This window comes from Euprymna scolopes, chromosome 14 (genome assembly GCF_053919585.1).
Source record: "Euprymna scolopes isolate OS-2025 chromosome 14, ASM5391958v1, whole genome shotgun sequence".
Classification (NCBI taxonomy): domain Eukaryota; kingdom Metazoa; phylum Mollusca; class Cephalopoda; order Sepiida; family Sepiolidae; genus Euprymna; species Euprymna scolopes.
The window spans coordinates 120,996,831-121,016,830 of NC_136495.1; positions in this window are offsets into that span (position 1 = coordinate 120,996,831).

Consider the following 20,000-nt stretch of genomic DNA (forward strand, 5'->3'; position numbering starts at 1 on the left):
AATATACTGAGGAAAGAATAATAGTGGCGCTTAAAGACGAAAGTGAATTGTCGGGTCTGGTAGGCGATGCTGTTAGAGGACCTCTGGTTATGAAAATATTAAAAAAAAAAAAAAAAAAACGGCAGAAAAGGGTGATTACATTAGAAAATTAAAAAAAAAAAAAGAAGCAAGTCTGGTTGAATTAGAGAAAAATAAAAAGAGAAATTGTGTGCCCGTCTTTTCTATATGTGAATAGGTATTACTATACACAGATAGAATAGTAATGTCTTATATTCTGCAAAAGAGAATACGCAAAGAACTTCGTACAGGCCACCCAAAATAGACGTTCGTTAGTGATTTGAATAATATTTAGCTGACAATATTTTTTTACGGTAAGAAGACAGAATATTTATTGTTTTTTTAAAGAATTAAATTGCTACAATGTTAAATAAAGCAATGAAAAAGGAAACATGTTCGTTTTATTTATTTAAAGAATATTTAACAATTATTTTTACAAATGTTTATTTTACTTGAATGCATACGTACACACACACACACACACACACATATATATATATATATATATATATATATAAATTCGTATTCCTGTCTGTGTGTCTGTTTGTTTGTTCGTAATTTGATTAATATATACAAAAGGTTCGCTACTTTACTTTTTCATTTATTTCTATATATAGTATGATTCTTCCAAAATATACAATTTAGAGACCACCTATTTTGCATATTGAATTAAGGAAAATCGATTTTACTAAATAGTGGTATGTTACCATATGTTAATGTTTCTAGTGAGAAAATTGTTTTAAGTGTTCTATTAAAAATTGATATTTAATAAACTTTAAATAACGATTTAATTGATAATATATTTAATTTAATTTAGTTGGAATTATTTCCGACATCAACTTTTTAAAGACGTAGAGTTATCCCCCCCTAGCAACTTCGAAACATAAGAATAAACTCTTCACTAAATAAAATAATTTGGTAATCTCAATAAGTTTCTATCTCGAAAAAGTAATTCCGTGTAGACAGAATTTTTTTTTCAAATATTCAAACAAAATAAAAAACACTTACGAATAAACTGAAAAAATGTCATTTGTTTGTTTTTAATATTCTTGAAACGGCTATACAAAAACTTTGAACGCTTCGAATTCAAACTTTAGCCACACTTTTAGAAACAAAAAGCCCCCACTCCCACCCACTCAAAAAATAAAAAAAAAATCGCTCCCCTCCTAAAAAAGGCAAATCGAAAATTTACTTCATTTACAAAAAAAAAAAAAAAAAAAAACATTGAAAAAAAAAAATTTTTTTTAAGCACATTACGCACGCGTTTGGCCTTTTTTTTTTTTTTTCGGTCGTTTGCTATTTTTATTGAAACAAAAGTTGTTTTGATTTCTTATAATTTATTTATTTTTTTGGGAGGGTTCTTTTTAACGCAGGGACAACAAAAAGTGCTCAATATCCGGAGAATAGTTTCTTTCCTTTGCATCCCTTCTGCCGAATTTTACGGACTTCTTTTTTTTTCTTTTTTTTTTTGACGATTACACTTACATGTTTTTATCCGTTTTTTTTTTTAAATTTTATTTTTGAAATTGTTGCCCATGATGAAAATGATTAATATCCTTAGGTGTGGTAAAACAGTAGTTCATGTCAACCCGGGTAATGCCGGGTATCCACGCTAGTATATATATATATATATATATATATATATATATATATATATATATATATATATATATATATATATATATTAGTAGGGAGACACAACGTTTCCCGGGATTGAATGAGGATTAAGGAATGTTCCACACTTCAAATACTTTCATTGTCATCAAAATAGGTGAAATCGTCCATTTTTCAATCAAATCGATTGACTATCTTCTTTAGCCAGGGGCCCACTATGGTGCATTGAGAAGAAACTTTACTCCATAGTGACTTAGTCCACAATACAGTGTAGTCTAAATTGCGCTGTACAGAACCTACTGTTAATTTTAGAATATATATATATATATATATATATATATATATATATATATATATATATATATATATATATATAATGTGTGTGTCTTCCAAAAATCAGGTAGTTGCATAATCAAGTTGATAATCCAATCCTTGCTAGATCATTGAAGTTAAGCAACGTTGATCCTGGTCTGTACCGAATGGGTGACAAATTTGGAAATACCAGGCGCTGTATGTAGGGGGACGTGTACACCTCCCTGCAAGAGTTACAAAACTTTAACATTATCATTTCCTCTTACAAGGATAAACATTCAACTAGTCACCGCTTGTGAATTTCATACTCCCATGAAACTTTCTTCTTTAGAGGAAGCCAGTTTAACTTGCCTGAAACCCACATTAGGGTTAGTGTTACAGTTTTTTTTTAGTAATTGCTGTAGGAAGTCTCAGAGAGATCAATTATGAAATTGGACTAAGTTTGTATTGGATTCTTACTTTTTCATTCCTTATAGGCTCCGAAACAGCTGAGCCTTTCCTTTGCAAACTTCACATAAAGCTAATTTATATGTCTGGCAGTGTTCTTAGATATGTTTTATACAAAATTCATCTGATAAATATTAAAAATCAAAAATATGAATAAAATATAGATAAAAAAGAAGAATTTTTACAGGGGGATATCTTGCGTTAAACCAGCCAAGGAAGATAATAAAATTTCAGGAAATATTTTTTTTTTTTATAAAAAAAAACAAAAAAACAGATTTGTTGGAATCTAAATATATAGCTCAGTGGTAGAGCATTTGACTACAGATCGAATGATCTCTTGTTTAAGCCCGGGTGTATCTCACCATTTTATTATAATTTTGTTTTTTTAATGAGTTCAGTTTATGATAAAAGAAGAAATACCATTTAAAATAGACGCAAATCATTTCTTCATTTGTATTTTTTACAACTAAACATTAATAAAAAGTGACTTTTCCAGGGCATTCATCGTCAAGCCCAAATCTCAGCTGACATGATATTGTAAACAAACACAGACAGAATTTGATGAACGACATTATCATTATTATATTTTTTTTTATTTACTTTTTATTTTTTTGCTAATTAGTCCACCGGGAAAATTGTTCCTTGTAATCTATAATATAAATCTCACCTGTCTGTTTGTATGTATGTATGTATGTATGCATGTATGTATGCATGTATGTGGTGGTCAAGGTCTGGTTTGGACATGTGTTAAAAGCACACAGATGTCTTAGTGTCTTTCTGTGCTTCTCCCAGACAAATCAACACCATATGCACGTCGTGACCACTGCCATGCAGACAGGGCTCTGATGAACGGCAAATGTCCTGCACTCTATAACTGGACCTCCACTGCCTTGTGGGCCAAAGTTATTTAACCAAAGGCTAAGGGTGAGGTAATCCTGACAGAAACTTCCAGAGGAACTTAGGCCCTGTAAGCTGCAGCTGTTGCATATAGAGGTTTCATTAAAAGAGAGTCTTAGAGAGAGATGCTTAGAAAGAGTCTTAGTGAGAAGTGATGCTTAGAAAGACTCCGAGAGAGAGATGTTGTTGTAAGGGTTCTAGAGAGGGATGTTGAAGACTCAGAGAGAGATAGATGTTGTATAAGAGACTTGTAGAGATTGTTCGTTTATAACGATTCCTATATATTAAATGTTCATTCCTTAGATGTGCAGAATGGAAGAGAAGGAGAAGCTCTTTGAGTGAGGACCTAGTGTTCACTGTTCAGACTTTGTGTAGACATGAGATGTCGAGACGTGTATGTAAAGACATTTTATAACACAAATATATAATACAATTTCACTTTACCTTTTTGTAAGAATCATAAGACAAGACGAGCTTTACAAAACACATGATGGTTTATTTCGTCATACGACCGGCCGTGATTCGATCATCAAGAATTCAAAGCTTCACATTTTTTTCTTGAAGTGACGTCCCGCTTCCTAGACAACTGACTCTGTCCGAGTTTCTTCACTGACTGTCTTCTAACTAAAGTTTTTCTCTATCCCTAGAACTTTCTATTTTCCGTGACGTCATGCACATGTTAAAACATGTGCCTTCTTTCACGTGTTCTGGACATACGTGTCCAAAACTTTTCCTATACTCAGTAACCTATTTTTCCAATATGTTAAAAACATTATCTTATAAGCTGCATTCTTTCAATTTAAAATTTCATAACAAACTTGATAGTTAACATTCTTTCCTTGAAATATTTATCTATATTCTAAACAAACGTTTGTTTTACATTTTTAAATTCTCACACGTAATCTATTTCTAAACCTAAATTACGAGGTTCGAATTTCGCCTATGCTATTTCATTTTCATTTTAACTAAATTCTCTATTTTTATACTTACATTAAAAGGGGACAGCCCTTATCATGTAACACAGCATCTATGACCCACCGGCGTGTGGAATATGCTCTGGTGCCCAGCAACCTAAGTTCCAGTCATGGATCAAATAGCATGGTCGGTGGGAAGGGCTCTGTAAGCCGTGGTGAAGGCAACCTATCTAGGAGAAGGAAAAATCTGATATAAAACCTGTGGTGACTGCTGCATCCAATGATGTTGACTTGCTCTTCTTTTTGGATCAATGTGGCAGTTGTTTAGAGAGTGGGATTGTCTTGGTGCAAAATCTTTCCTCACTATAAAAAGTCTCATGCACAGGCATTGCTCGATATAAATTAGATACACTTTTTACCATCTCGTGTATCTTGATAGAAAAAAGTCTGACTGTAGCCTAAAATGGCAAAACATTCAATGAAGTTGGCAAATATGTTTATGAATATAAATGGCAATAAGGGAACTGGAACTTCCAGGGCCTGGCCCGGCAAGTGTTTCAGGACTCCACAACCTGGACTCAGTCATCATGCTACTGCAAGGAAATATATGACAATGACCATCGGCTGTTGGAGTGTGCCGATGCTGCTTGATTTACCGTCAGCAATAACGTGTCCAAAGTGTAGATCTCCTCTTGTATCTAAGGAACTTCAACGTTATGACATGGACATAGTTGCTCTGTCTGAGACCAGGCTGGCTGATGAGAGACAGTTTTCTGAGTTGGCTGGAGCCTACACAATTTTCTGGAGTGGTAGAGCGGATGGATGTAAGAAAGAATCAGGCGTGGCTTTTGCTATTTTTATGCTATGAGATTACCTCTGGTCAGTGGTCGTTATACAACTTTTTTGAGTGTCTATGCACCCACTATGGATGCAACAGAAGATGAAAAGATTGCTTTCTACCTTGCTTTGTGCAGTGTAGTTGGACGCATTCCCTCTGCTGATAAGATTTTCATTTTTGGAGATTTTAATGCTAGGGTGGTAAGAGATTTTGAAACCTGGGATGTGCTGGGTAAACACAGAGTGGGCAAGTGTAATAGCAATAGTCAGATGTTGTTGCAGTTTTGTTCAGAGATGGGTTTTAAAATCGGTAACATTGTGTTTCAGCAGTAGGACAAATACAAGATGACCTGGATGCATCCTGGTTCCAAACAATGGCACTTGATAGACTATGTGTTAGTCAGAAAACGGGAGATGAGGGATATCTGCAGTGTTCGTGTCATGCGTGGTACAGAGGGCTGGACCGACCATTGGTTGGTCCATACAAAGATTAAGTGTGTTGTGAAGCCCAAGATGAGAGGACCTGGTGTGGCTATCCCAAAGCAACTTAATGTTGCCCGTCTAAGGGACAATATTGTGAGGGAGAAACTAGTTAAAGAGATGGAAGAGATTGACTGTGAAAACACTTTTTTTTTTTAAAGAGTCTGTCTATGAGGTATGTGAGAGAGTATTAGGTTATTGTGAGCATAAGCATCAGGATTGGTTCAGTGAGAATGATACTAGAATTCAGGCTCTTCTTGATTCAAAGGCCAGGGTATTGTATGCTTATCCCGGAGGTGGTTTGACGGATGGTGAGCAAGATCGATTGAGGGACAAGTTTAAGACAATCAAGTGCGAGGTGCTGAGGAGGTTGCAAAACATGCAGGATGAATGGTGGAGGCAGAAGCTGAAGACATACAGCTTGCCTTGGATTCAAACAATACCAAGGTCTTATACAGCCTTCTGCCTGCGGTTTACGGACCATCCAGATTACCTATCCCTCCTTTGCGCTTGAGGGATGGTGGGGATCTTCTTCGAGACCCTACCGATATTCTTCATAGATGGAGGGAGCATTTTGATGACCTCCTGAACAGACCTTCTTACGTTGATCAGGAGTTTGTTAGGTTGATTCCTAGCAATCCGGTCAAGGATATCTTGGCAGAGGTTACTTCTCTCCAGTAGGTTGAAGCAGCTGTCCATAAGCTGAACAATGGAAAGTCTCCTGACTTGAATCATTTGCATGCGGAGATCTTTAAATATTCTGGACCCAAGATGATGCAACGCTTAGTGGTCTTGCTGCAGACTGCTTGGCGGGATGAGTGTGTTTTGTAGGATTGGCAGGATGCATTGATGATGGTGCTATACAAGAGGAAGGGTAGCAGAGATGAATGTGGCAATTATCGGGGCATCTCTTTGCTGTCAGTAGTCGGTAAGGTGCTCTGTAGGATCATGCTAGACAGAATGCTGCCGCACATTGCTGACAATGCTTTGCTTGAGTCGCAGTGTGGTTTCAGAAGGTGTCGAGGGACAGTGGATATGATTTTTACAGCCAGGCAACTACAGGAGAAATGTATAGAATATCAAAAGGGTCTGTATCAGGTGTTCATTGATTTAACCAAGGCCTTTGATACAGTCAATAGGGATGCTTTGTGGGAGATTCTGAAGTAGTTTGGCTGTCCTGACAAGTTTGTAACCATCTTAAAGCTCTTTCACGATGATATGAAGGCTGTGATCAACGTTGGGGGAAAACTGGCTGATCCTATCTCAGTAAAAAATGGTGTTCAGCAGGGAGACATTCCAGCACCCACACTCTTTGCGGTTTATTTTACCATGGTCTTTGGATGGAATTTGGAGGTTGCTCTGATGGTGTCTAATATTCGTTACCGAACATGATCTGTGACTTGCTCTATGCTGATGACTGTGATCTGGTGGCTCATACGGTGGTTGATATGCAGTATCTTGTGGACGCCTTTGCAGTTGCCTGCAGTGCATTGGGCCCGACTATCAATCTGAAAAAAAACTGTCTTAATGTATCAGCCTACTCCAGGCATGCCATACTATGAGCCATCAGTTTATATCTGTGGGTCAAGGATAGCGGTTGTCACTAAGTTTATATACTTGGGTAGCACACTGAGTATGTCCGGTGCCCTGGATGATGAGGTATCGTTACGGATCAGCAGAGCAAGTGGTGCCTTCGGAAAGTTGGACAGGCGTTTGTGGAGCTGTCATGGGATCTTCTGCCAATTAAGATTAAGGTTTATGCCGCATGCGTTCTCTCTGCTCTGTGAAACTTATAGGAAGCATTTGAGACGTCTCAAGTGGTTTCACCAGATGTGCCTACGGCGAATCTTAGGTGTGGGTTGGCAAATGTATGTCAGTGATGTGGAGGTGCTTAAACGGACCCAATGTCTAAGCATTGAAGCTCACATTATCAAATATAGACTGAGATGGAGTGGACATATGATGAAGATGTTAGACAGTCGACTTCCCAAACAATTCTTTTACGGTGAGCTCGCTGAGGGAAGACATCTGGCTCCAAAGCCTAAAATGAGATTCAAAGATTGTTTGAGGTCCACCTTAAAAAAATGTGAGATAGATGAAAGAACCTGGGAGAGTCTTGCTTTGGATCGCGGAGAGTGGAGAAGGACCTTGCGGGGAGGTGTGGGCAAGTTTGAGGCAGATCGAACTCAATATGAGCAGCTGAAGCACGATATTCGGAAAGGGAGGGTGAAAGGAGCTGTGGATGGGTAGGGCGCCAAATTGATCTGGAGTGTGAGGTGTGTGGAAGATTATGTCTGAGCAGAGCTGGGCTGATAAGCCACCAGACTACTCATCAGTGCAGTGGGCCACAAAGCAGTCTCGTGTTGCCAGATCTAACCTGTGTCAACTGCAGGCAGACGTACAAAACAGCAGGTGGTTTGAAGCGGCATTTGATTATACATAGAAGAGAACAACAAGAAGGTGCTGCTAGTGGCGCATATGTCTGGGCAATGTGTGCCAAGGAATTCCAGGGTTTGGCAGGACTTAAAAGCCACCTTTGTGCGGCCCATAACTAAATGTTTTCGTGTTTCCGTATAGTTTTCTTTTTTGGCTATATCAAGTAATCGCAATGTTTGAAAACGAATTTGCTACCATCATCATTTATGTATGTATGTCTACCTAAAATTTTCGATAGAGGCGACGGATTTTGACAAGATCGGCATGGTTTTGAAGCTCGATCCTTCGGACAACAAATATCGAAAAATTGGCCAAAAACATTAATTTCTTTACCTATAACTAGGCACTTTTCTACAGGTAGGGATCGCCTTTTTCGTCGATATTTTCGAAAGTCATTCCCACTTTTCGATTGTTTAGCTTTAATTAAAAGCTACGTCACTTCCGGTTTGGCGACGGGCGGTCCAGATAAGAAGTCACATTTTTTTTTCACGTTCTTTGCCTCCTTCACGGTACGGTTTCGAGCCTGCCTGCCGAATACACCTTTTTTTTTTTTTTTTTTTGCTCAACACACACCTCCAAACACCCCGGCAAGGTCGAGCACCTAGGCTAGTCTATCTATATATCTACAAAAGTGAACGCGTATGTGTGTGTGTCTGTCTGTCTGTGTGTCTGTCTGTGTACATTTCCCTACGCAATAACTCTGCCAATTTTTTGTCTACAGACTCTAAATTTGATAGACAGAGTACTGAGATTTGGAAAAATCTTTGTGATCCATTTTCGGCCAAAAATTTGGCTGTTAACGGGACAAAGTTCAATGATTTGACCTTTGAGAACTCTACTAAACTCCTCAGACAATTTTGGGTCTAAACACTTGAAATTTTAGATATAGGTTCCTTGGACATGGATCTAACTTAATAACTTGATTTGAGTCCAAAACAATAAATTTTAATGGGTCATAATAGTGGTCAAAATTAAAAAAAACTTTACCTCTGCGGTCTCTACCAAATTACTCTGACAATTTCTGATCTAAACATTCGAAATTTTACATAAAGGATATTCAGAGATAGGGCACGCTTTTTCATAGGTTTTGGTCGAAAATGTTTAGTTTCCAATATATAAATGTACTAGCGGGGGTACCCGGCGATGCCCGGGTGTTTGGAGGTGTGTGTGGTGTTAAATAAAAAAGAACCCGGGGGGGGGGGTCGAACCCGAAGCCCTGAGGCGAAGTTTGAAAATAAAATCGGCCAGCCAAAATGAGTTAGTGAAAGATGTTTGAATTTATTCAAGAACCAAATTGACAGGTGCGTGGCTGGAAGTCGTCGAGCGTTACGACGACAACGTAGGTTTGTTTGTTATAAGCGAAGTAAAAAAAGAAAACAACGTTAACACTAAGCAGGAAAAAAACACAAAAAAAACTAATGTAAGGCAAACGAACGAAGAAAACAGAAAAACGAACACGTAAAAAATGGCTTAAATAAGCCTGTTTCGATATTAAAATTTAAAAAAGCGAAAAAAAAAACCCATCTCACACCATGATTCGAACCCAAAACGATAGATAATGAACCAAGGTCTTAACCAACTGAATTAAGGCGACGTTCACAAAATTTGTTCGGTTTTTCAACTATTTAAAGTAAATCAGGTCACGACGTCATCTGACGCATGCGTAGAATAGGTCATTGTCACGAGAGGACCGTTTTTGTTGACACCCCCCCATCGAAAATTGTCGATTTCGGGGTGAAGAAGTTAACGTTTTTGGCCAATTTTTCGATATTTTTCGAGCAAAGTATGGAGCTTCAATGTGATACTGAGTTTGTGAATTTTCGTTGCGTCTGTCGAAAGTTTTTAACAGACATCCAAACATACACACAAACATACATACATACATACATACATACATACATTTTCGCTTTTATATATATGTATGTATGTATGTATGTTTGCAAGTCTGTACAACACTTTCAACAGACGGATTTTACCAAGATCAGTATCATTTTGAAGTTCGCCCTTTCAAATGATATCAAAAAATTGGCTAAAACCATTTATATCTTCATCTTAAACTGGGAACTTTTCTACAGGGGATGATCGCTTTTTTTGCCGATATTTTTGAAAGTCATCCTCCTTGCCTAGCCTTAATTTTAAAATATGTCACATCTGATTTGGCGATGGTCGTAACAGCGTAGACGTCAGGTTTTTTTTTCGTTCTTTTCCTCCATTGCGGTATGGGTTCGAGCCTGCCTTCCTACTACCACTTTTTTTTTTTTACTCAACATACACATTCAAACCCCCGGGAAACGCCGGGCTGAAATGCTAGTATACCTATGAAAGTGGACGTGTCTGTGTGTGTGTCTGTGTGCATTTCTCTACACAATAACTGTGTACATTTTAAATCTACAGACGAAATGTGATATACAGGGTACTGAGATTTTGGAAAATCTTTGTGATTTGTTTTCTGGCCAGAAATGTGGCTTCTAAGGGGTCAATGTTCAACAATTTGACCTTTGAGAACTCTACAAAACTCCTCCGACAATTTTGAGTCCAAACACTTTAAATTTTAGATATACGCTCTTGGACATCGATCTAACTTAATAACTTGATTGGAGCCCAAAACAAAAAAATGTTAAGGGGTCATAATAGGGGTCAAAGTTTAAAAAAAATTTGACTTCTGCGGTCTCTACCAAATTACTCTATTTCTGGTCTAAATATTTGAAATTTTCCAGAAAGAGTATTCAGAGATAAGGACAACCTTTTTAATCGGTTTGGGCCGAAAATTTGAGCTATCAATATATAAATGTATGTATATATGTTTGCATGTCCGCCTAAAACTTTTGGGAACTATCATCAATGGACCTAAGGCAATCTCACCAGCATCAGACAAAGCAAACCCCTTTCCCAAGAACTTTGCAGCTAATTCTACCCTTTGTGACCAAGGCCGCCAACCCCCAATATTTCCTCCTGTATCAGAAAACACGCTATGTGATATGCATATATCTGTACGTGATGTTGCCAAGCTAATCAAAAACCTTGATTCCATTAAAGCAACTGGCCCTGACGGTACTCAAAAAACTTCAACCAGAACTAGCGCCCATACTTACAAAACTGTTTAAACGTTGTCTTAAGGAGAATAGCTTCCCATCACCCTGGAAAATCTCATCAGTATGCCCTGTATTTAAGAATTCAGGTGATCACTCATCCCCCTCTCAGTACAGGCCAATAAGTCTCCTGTGCGCCATGAGTAAGTTGCTGGAATCTGTGTTAAATACAGAAGTAATCAACCATCTCAACAAAAGTAACCTCATTAGTGATGCACAATATGGTTTCCGTTCTGCTAGATCTACAGCAGATGTCCTTACAGTTATATCTCATAGGATTAGCAAATCTCTCGACGGAGGCAACCTTTCTAGGGCAATTGCTCTTGACATATCTAGGGCCTTTGATAGGGTATGGCATAAAGGTTTACTTCAAAAGATTTCTAGCTATGATATAGCTGGAAATGTCTTCTCAATTATTAAATCATTTCTTTCTGATAGGTTCATAAGAGTAGTAGTTGAGGGGCAAAAATCAGAAGCTCACAGTATTAATGCTGGAGTCCATCAATCAGGGGGTCCATCCTGGGCCAACTCTTTTCCTGATCTACATTAATGATCTTCCAATCACATCATTTGTAAACATTTATGCTGACGACACTACCATTTATGGTAGCACATCTAAGACAGTAAACGACCAAGTTCTCTCCGATTCTCTCTCCTCTGATCTTGAGCACATACTACAATGAGGAAAGGAGTGGCTGGTTACTTTTAATGCATCTAAAACCAAGCTTCTCTCTTTACATCATCAACATTCTGATCCACATCTGGCATCAATTGAAATGAATGGCTCTCATCTTCAGGAGGCCTCAAGTTGTGACAAGCTTCTGGGGTTGACCTTTTCTCCTGATCTTAAATGGAACACATACATCAAATCTGTTGCCAAGGCCGCTGGAAAAATGGTAGGATCTTTCTATCGATCCAGTAGATATCTCACTGCTGATGCAATTCTCTATCTATATAAGAGCCAGGTACGTCCAAGGGTGGAATACTGTTGCCACATCTGGGCAGGAGCTGCTAGAAAAGACTTGTCCTGCCTTGATAGGGTTCAAAATAGACTTCGTAGCCTCGTAGGAGATGTTCTTTTCTCTTCCCTACAACCTCTATCTCACAGAAGAGATGTTGCGAGTTTGTCTCTGATGTATCGTTATTTTCATAGAAAGTGTTCGACTGAGCTTCAGTCTATGGTCCCCCCTTGCCAAACTTTCACAAGAAACATTCGTCTAGCTGAAAACATTATCAATAATTCTCCCCACTCTTTATCTGTGCCTAAACCTAAACGTAGATTCCATGAACAAAGCTTCTTTCTTAGAACTGCACACCTGTGGAATTGTCTTCCGTTTTCCTGCTTTCCGACTGACTACAATATGGTTGTCTTCAAGTCTAACGTAAACAAGTTTTTCATGAGCTGCTCCATATAAGTTAACAAATTTACCGAATTTTCATTACTAATGATTACTATATTGTTCAATTTCTACTGTACACTCTTTAACCCTTATCCTTGAGTGGCCTCTTAGCCTTGATAATGTGGTGATACCTGTGTAAAAAAAAATCCGTTTATGGCCAAAAATTTGGCTGTTAAGGAGTAAAAGTTTAACGATTTGACCTTTGAGAACTCTACCAAACTCCTCCGCCAAATTTGAGTATAAACAATTGAAATTTTAGATATAGGTTCCTTGAGCATGGATCTAACTTAATAACTTGATTTAAGCACAAAACAGTAAAGGTTAAGGGTTCATAATAGGGGTCAAAGTTTAAAAAAATTTGATCTCTGCAGTCTCTACCGAATTGCTCAGACAATTTCTGGTCTAAACATTTGAAATTTTACATAAAGGGTATTCAGAGATAAGGCAAGCTTTTTAATCGGTTTGGGTTGAAAATTTGAGCCACCAATATATAAATGTATGTATGTATATATGTATGTTTGCATGTCTGCCTAAAACATTGGACAGCGGCGACGGATTTTCACAAGATCAGTATCGTTTTGATGCTCGACCCTTCAGACGACAAATACCGAAAAAAAAAAAAACATTAATTTCTTCTCAACTGCTACCATTTTTTTTTTTTGTATCAACACACCTACAAACAGTTGGGTAATGCCGGGCCGAAATACTAGTATATATATATATATAAGTGAAAGTGCCTATGTGTATGTGTGTCTGTCTGTGTACATTTCCCTTCACAATAACTATCAATTTTCAGTCTACAGACTAGAAATTTGAGATACAGCGTATTGAGATTTAGGAAAATTTTTGTAAGTCATTTCCGGCCAGAAATTTGGCTGTTAAGGGGTCAAAGTTCAATGATTTGACCTTTGAGAACTCTTCCAAACTCCTCCGACAATTTTGGATACAAACACTTTATATTTTAGATATATGTTCCTTGGACTTGGATTTAACTGAATAACTTGATTTTAGCCCAAAACAATAGGACAAGCCTTTTAATCGGTTTGGGTCATAAATTTGAGCTATCAATATATAAATGTATGTATGTATGTTTGCATGTCTGCCTAAAACTTTTTATAGAGGCGACGGATTTTCACCAGATCAGTATCGTTTAAAGCCCGATCCTTCAGACGACAAATACCGAAAAATTGTCTAAAAACAACTGGGCACTTTTCTACACTGATGGGTATCTTATTTCGCCGATATTTTCGAAAGTCATTCCCTCTTTTCGATTGTCTAGCCTTAATTTAAATCTGCGTCACTTCTGATTTTACGGTGGTCGTAACATCAAAGATGTCACGTTTTTCCCCCTTCTTTTCCTTCTTCACAGTACGGGTTCGAGCCTGCCTTCCTACTTTCATTTTTTTTTTTTTTTTGCTCAACACACACCTCCAAACACCCGGGCAACGCCGGGCACCGATGCTCGTATACATATACATATATATATATATATATATATATATATATATATATATATATATAGCGTTTTGTCTGACGGTTATAAATTTTTGTTTAATGAGTTTTGATAAAATGTTTCAGCTAGCAGAATTCTTGTAAACGTTTCATCAGTTATTATGCAGTTATTTTGGGGAATATATTTTATTGGTGCTGTTTGATGTTTACTTGCAAATTTCCTGATCATTTTCCAAACATCTTTCAGTTTAGAAGAGGAATTTTGTGTGCTAACATATTTTTTGCCAACCATTAATTTTTTTCGCTGCTTTTATCACCATGCAAGCTCAGTTTAGGTTTATAGTCTAGCAAAGCCAAAAAAAAAACAACACACACAAAAAAAAAAAACACTTTCTCAGAGTTGCTCCTTGCTGTCTGATTGCTTTTTTTTTTTTTTTTTAATTCGTTATCAGACAAGTGTCCGTTACATTTGATTGATATGCAGTTTTGGTAAACCAGAAGAGTAACAAGTCAGCAACAAACAGTTTTGTCGGATTTAGTCCCGTTATTAAATTTCATCTGTAATATTACTTCTGGTGAGAATTTCAGTTTTTTAAATTTATTAATTTTCTAGCAGGTCACCCAGCGTTGCCCGGTCGTAAATAATATATTTTAATTCACACAGAAACTGAGACATGTGCATACGAGTTTTATGTTTTATTTTTTCTAAACAGCTCTTTCCTCATAAGTAAAAAGAAAAAAAAAAAATACTCAAGCTGAGATCGAAACCAAAACAGTGAATCAAGTACGATAACCATTGGGCCAGCCTGACAGGATCTTTAAAAGGTGTTTTCAAACTTTTTTTTTTTTTTAACATAAACAATCTGTCATATGAACGCTTCATGCATGAGCATTTGTGAAACAGTTAACAAACAGATAAAAATCCGATGACCAGTACGTACCAATTTTTCAATTTTAACCCTTAGCAGCCCTTTCTTTTCTGAATGAAAACCGATTCAAAAGTTTTCCATATATCTGAATATTCTATATACCAAGTTTCAAGTCTGTAGATCAAAAATCCGTTGAGTATATAAGTTGAGAATTGTCCTCACACACACACACACACACACACACACACACACACACACACACACACACACACACACACACACACACACAGTCACTTTTATAGATAGGAGGTGTCTTCAATAAGTTTTCAGACTTTTTTTGTACAGGCATTTAAAACTGTCATAGACTCTTGAAGATTCTACATGTTATTGCTATACGTATTATGAGATGACTGACCAATTTTTATGATTCCAGGTTCAAATGAACAGCTACAGCAGAAATTGGAATACACCCTAATAAAGTCTGATTGCCACATTTGGCGACTTTCGACTTTTTAATATGAATTTAGAAGAACGATATGCAATAAAATTCTGTTTTAAACTTGGAAAAATGCCACAGATGCGTATGGACCGTCTTGCATTAATCGAGCATCAGTTTTTGAGTGACATAAGAAATCCAAGGGAGGTAGGGAGTCTGTGAGGGATGATGAGAGGTTTAGGAGGAGTAAGGAAGTCAGAACACCAGAGGTGATTGCCTAAATAAAAGATTTCATGGATAAAGAACCGTCGTATGTCTATAAAGACAGTAAGTGTACAGTTTGATGTCAGTGTGGGAACTGTACACACAATTATTAACGAGGAATTGAAGAACTGGAAGATTTGCACAAAGTTTGTCCCAAGGCTGCTCAGAGAAGGTCAGAAAGAAAGATGTTATTATGACCAAGATGAGCATCAAGACAGTTCCTCACCCTCCCTATAGTCCAGACCTTGGTCCCTGTGACTTTTGCTTATTTTCTAAGCTCAAGTAAAACCTTAGAGGCTGTCGATATGAGACAATTAAGGTTGGTTGGTTGGTTGTTTTGTTTTACGGCATATCAACCCTCTTCAGGTTATTTAATGCCGAATCTGGTGATTTTGAAGAACGATTTTTTAATATAGTATATTTGTTTTTTTAAGTCGTATTCTATTTAACTCATAGTTGGGACCCTAACAGGTGCTACCACTCCGGGTCAGAGTGGACCTGGGAGCAATGGCAATTAAAGGGTGGCTTCACACTCCCTAAGGCCTGCAAGCTGGGACCCTCACCATTGGATATACTTTAAGGTCATATCCAGGACCAGACAATTAAGGAGATTAAAGAGGTGTGATGAGGGTCATTGACATACTTACACAAGAGGACTTTCAATGAAACCTTCCAGAATGTTGGAATGGTGCAACAAGTGCATTACAGCCAGAGGAGATTACTTTGAAGGGGATTAGAGTTTCACGTGTGTGCTATCAATAAAAGTGCCGATACGAAAAACGTCTGGAAACTTATTGAAGGCACCTCGCATATAGATTTATTAAAATTGCTAAAGGTCTTCCTCTAGGGTCTCCGCCATTACCTTAATATTTATTCTTCATTTACAAGTGAAGAACACATTGCATCTTAGACTAACACGTCTTACTTGGAGAAAGAGAGCCCTGCGACATGTGTCAATCCAAGATGTCTACTGTCTAGAACGTGCAAGCGACAATAACTCTGCTCTCCAAATATCGGTAAGTCAAATGAGATAACCAAGTTAAAAGAGTTACTCCCCTTTAATATGTTTCATCTAACAATGTTGGTCAACATCGTGGTTCAAAGCATCTACATTCAGTATATGCCCAACGTACCATCAGCTTCTTTTTGATATAAAAAGTTGTAGTTGCTATCTGCCTGCCTGTTCTGATTTTTTGAGATGATGATTGGTTATCCATATTATTTTGGATCTTTTGGACTGCTGTTCTCATTTTGAGTGTTATTTTTATAACGTTTCGGTCGGTGTAACCCCTAAACTTCTTCAGGTGTAACCTTGCGGGTGACACTCAAAATAATACAACTGCGAATTACTGAGGACTTTTAATAAGAACATGCTACCGCTGTGGATTAAGTAAAAGGTTTCATTCAAAATTCTGTGCAGTTTCCCTGAATTCGACAGAACAAATTCGGAGGTTACATCGGCTGAAACGTTGCAAAAATAACGCATCTTGAGAGGAGAACAGTGGTAATCTGAATAATATTCCTAGATTGATTTGCAGTAACTTTCAAACGAGTATTTTTTTCAGTTGTGGGAAATTTCCACTCAAAGACAACAGTTCTCTTGTTAGTAGTCCAGCAAGGTAGCGGTTACAACAATGGTTATTTTGTGATCGTTAACTGCAGGAAATGGAATGCCTCCAATGGTCTCGTAAAGGAACCAAAATTCAGTGATCGATTTCACCGAGGAAGAAATGCACAATCCAAACAACAAACAACAACAGAAACAGAAACAGGCGCCCCCTCCCCAATCCCTTCCCGACCGTTCTCAGGTGATACGTTATACGGGCTCATTCAAATAGTGAGAGCCGTCGGTACACAACAGCGTACTATAGTACAGATAGGGATCTGTGGGCAAATTTTCCATTTTTCCCCAAGAACCGCAGGCAAGTCTTTCTTAGTAGTTTCCAACACTATTAGATTCTGAATTTGCAAAGAGGGTATTTTTTTTATTTGCTTCTTTTTCCACCTAAACACTCAATTTTAAAATGACGATTTTTATAGGTTTTCGGGTCCGCTGAAGACATTGCTTTTGTTACAAAATGATACGTTGTCGACATTTTTTTTTTTTTTTTTTTTTGCAAACTTCAAGTAAAGGTAGACAATATGCATGCGTGTAATGCAATTTGAATATTTCTAGCCGTTTCACTATTCTTACTTGTTACGATATTTTTGTTTATTAAATTGTTTGGCAAAAGTACAGAATAGTTACAAAATACCCTCCCCCCTCCCTATGTTAAGAATAGGTTTCTAAATAATAACGCCATTATTTCAGCGTGGTAACAGAGATGCACAAGTACCAAAAAAACTAATCTGCCAGGTTCCATCGTCTGTAGTGACTCTTAGAAGGCATATAGCAGAAGCAGGTGGGCGGACGGCATGTGTCAGGGGACGGCATTTTCAGGGGGTAAAAATAGAAAAAAAAAAAAATTAAAATAATAAAAAACTAAAAAAAAAAAAAAAAAAATCTGAAATGTTATACCAAAATGAGTTTTTAAAGTCGTTTTATGTTTTTTTTTTTGTGTGTGTGTTTTTTTTGTGATTTTTTTTGTGTGTGTTTTTTTTGTGTGTGTGTTTTTTTGTGTGTTTTTTTTGTGTGTGTTTTTGTGTGTGTCTTTTTTGTGTGTTTTTTTTTGTGTTTTTTTGTGTTTTTTTGTGTTTTTTTTGTGTGTGTGTTTTTTTTTGTGTGTGTTTTTTATGTGTGTTTTTGTGTGTGTGTTTTTTGTGTGTTTTTTGTATGTGTGTTTTTTGTGTGTGTGTTTTTTTGTGTGTGTGTTTTTTTTGTGTGTGTGTTTTTGTGTGTGTGTGTTTTTTTTGTGTGTGTGTTTTTGTGTGTGTGTGTGTTCTTGTGTGTAATACTGCTGGTAAACTGTAGCACCAATATTTTGAGTTGAATACTCCTGTTTTATGTAAAAGAATACTTTCTTGAAAAGTTTAATGGGATTATACATAATTGTTCTATATCAAACCCAGCTATTAGTGTTGCTAGCTGTGAGCGCTCTTTCTCGCAACTGATAAAATTAATTTAACAATTTTTTTTGATGATTCGACTTATACGTTTTCGTTTTGAAAAATCTTTGGTTTTCTTTGATGACGACTGTATATGTATACAAGTGCTGTAATAAGATGAAAGTCTGTAATTAATAACAGCAATCTAAAATTAGATCCTTGATTGTAATTCCATGGAAATAAATATTTTGAGGACTTTCTGGAATTTTGAAGGTTAACGGATTATCAACGGGTAGCGGGAGGTTGGTGTTCGTAAATCTTACGACCATCCTGGGTGGCAAAAATAGTTGCTACGCCACTGGTATACAGAAATCTCAGGCAAAAACAAAATGGCAGCGGCCACTGAAATTCATTAAGTAATTCTGAGAAATTTTTTTTTTTTTGAGGGGGGAGGGAGAAATTTAGTGAAATAAAAAAACAAACAATATCTTAATATCCGTTAAGCTACTTGTCTGCCCCAGTTTTAAATGTGATATTCGTTTTCAGCATACCCGAAAATCTATTTAAGTCATCATTTTAAAGGTGAGTGTTGCGGCGGAAAGTAAATAAAAATTTACCCAAAAGAAGATTTGGAAGTGAACACTTCCACAGATGTGATCATATGTGCTACGATCGTTTGGTGGGTTAGGGTTACTTGGTTTATCGTAGGGACGTCTTTGGGTTTTTGTTATTACACCCTGGGAACAGCAACCAGCTCCCTGGGGGAATAACAAGATGTGCACATTGATGATAGGGTTAAGCATGGACGTTCTGTACATCAAGGATGGATCACTAGGATTGACTAGGGTTAATTTGACGTCGGCTATATCTGCAGGTGCTTCTCTTCTTGACCCTATTACGAGCAGGATTTTATTGTCGTTGTTGATAGCAAGAACCGCTTTGCTGGAATTGAACGCTTGTACAAAATATGCGACAAGACATCTTTTTTTTTTTTTTTTTTAGAATTATTTATATTCTAACAATTAAAAAGAGCGCATTGATTGTAGATACATGTCCGTCGAAAGAGAAAGAGAGTGATAAAAGAAAGGGAGAAGAATAAAAGAAAGGGAGAGAGAAAAATAAAGAGATAGAGACATGTATACACGCTAAGAAAACAAAGCGACTGAAATAGTTTGTTTTTCAATTCTGAAGACAGCAGTAAGGTTTAACCTTTCACTGTTCACCTGATTACATAAACAATTTCGGGTTGTACCCGTCTCCTGTTAAACTGTTGAGTTGGCAGGCCCGACATTTTGAATACATGCTCCAGCCTATCGCTGCGCACTTTCCCACAATACATGACAAGTCTGGCACAAGGGTCACTCTCTGGGAAGCCCCCAGCTCCTCCAAAATGGTATATTCTCATTGTACCACACTATACTCTCTAAGTAAAGTCTACAGAAACTGCGGGATCCATATAATTAAATCAATAGATGACTGATTTCTGTTGTGCACTCATGCATTATTGTTGT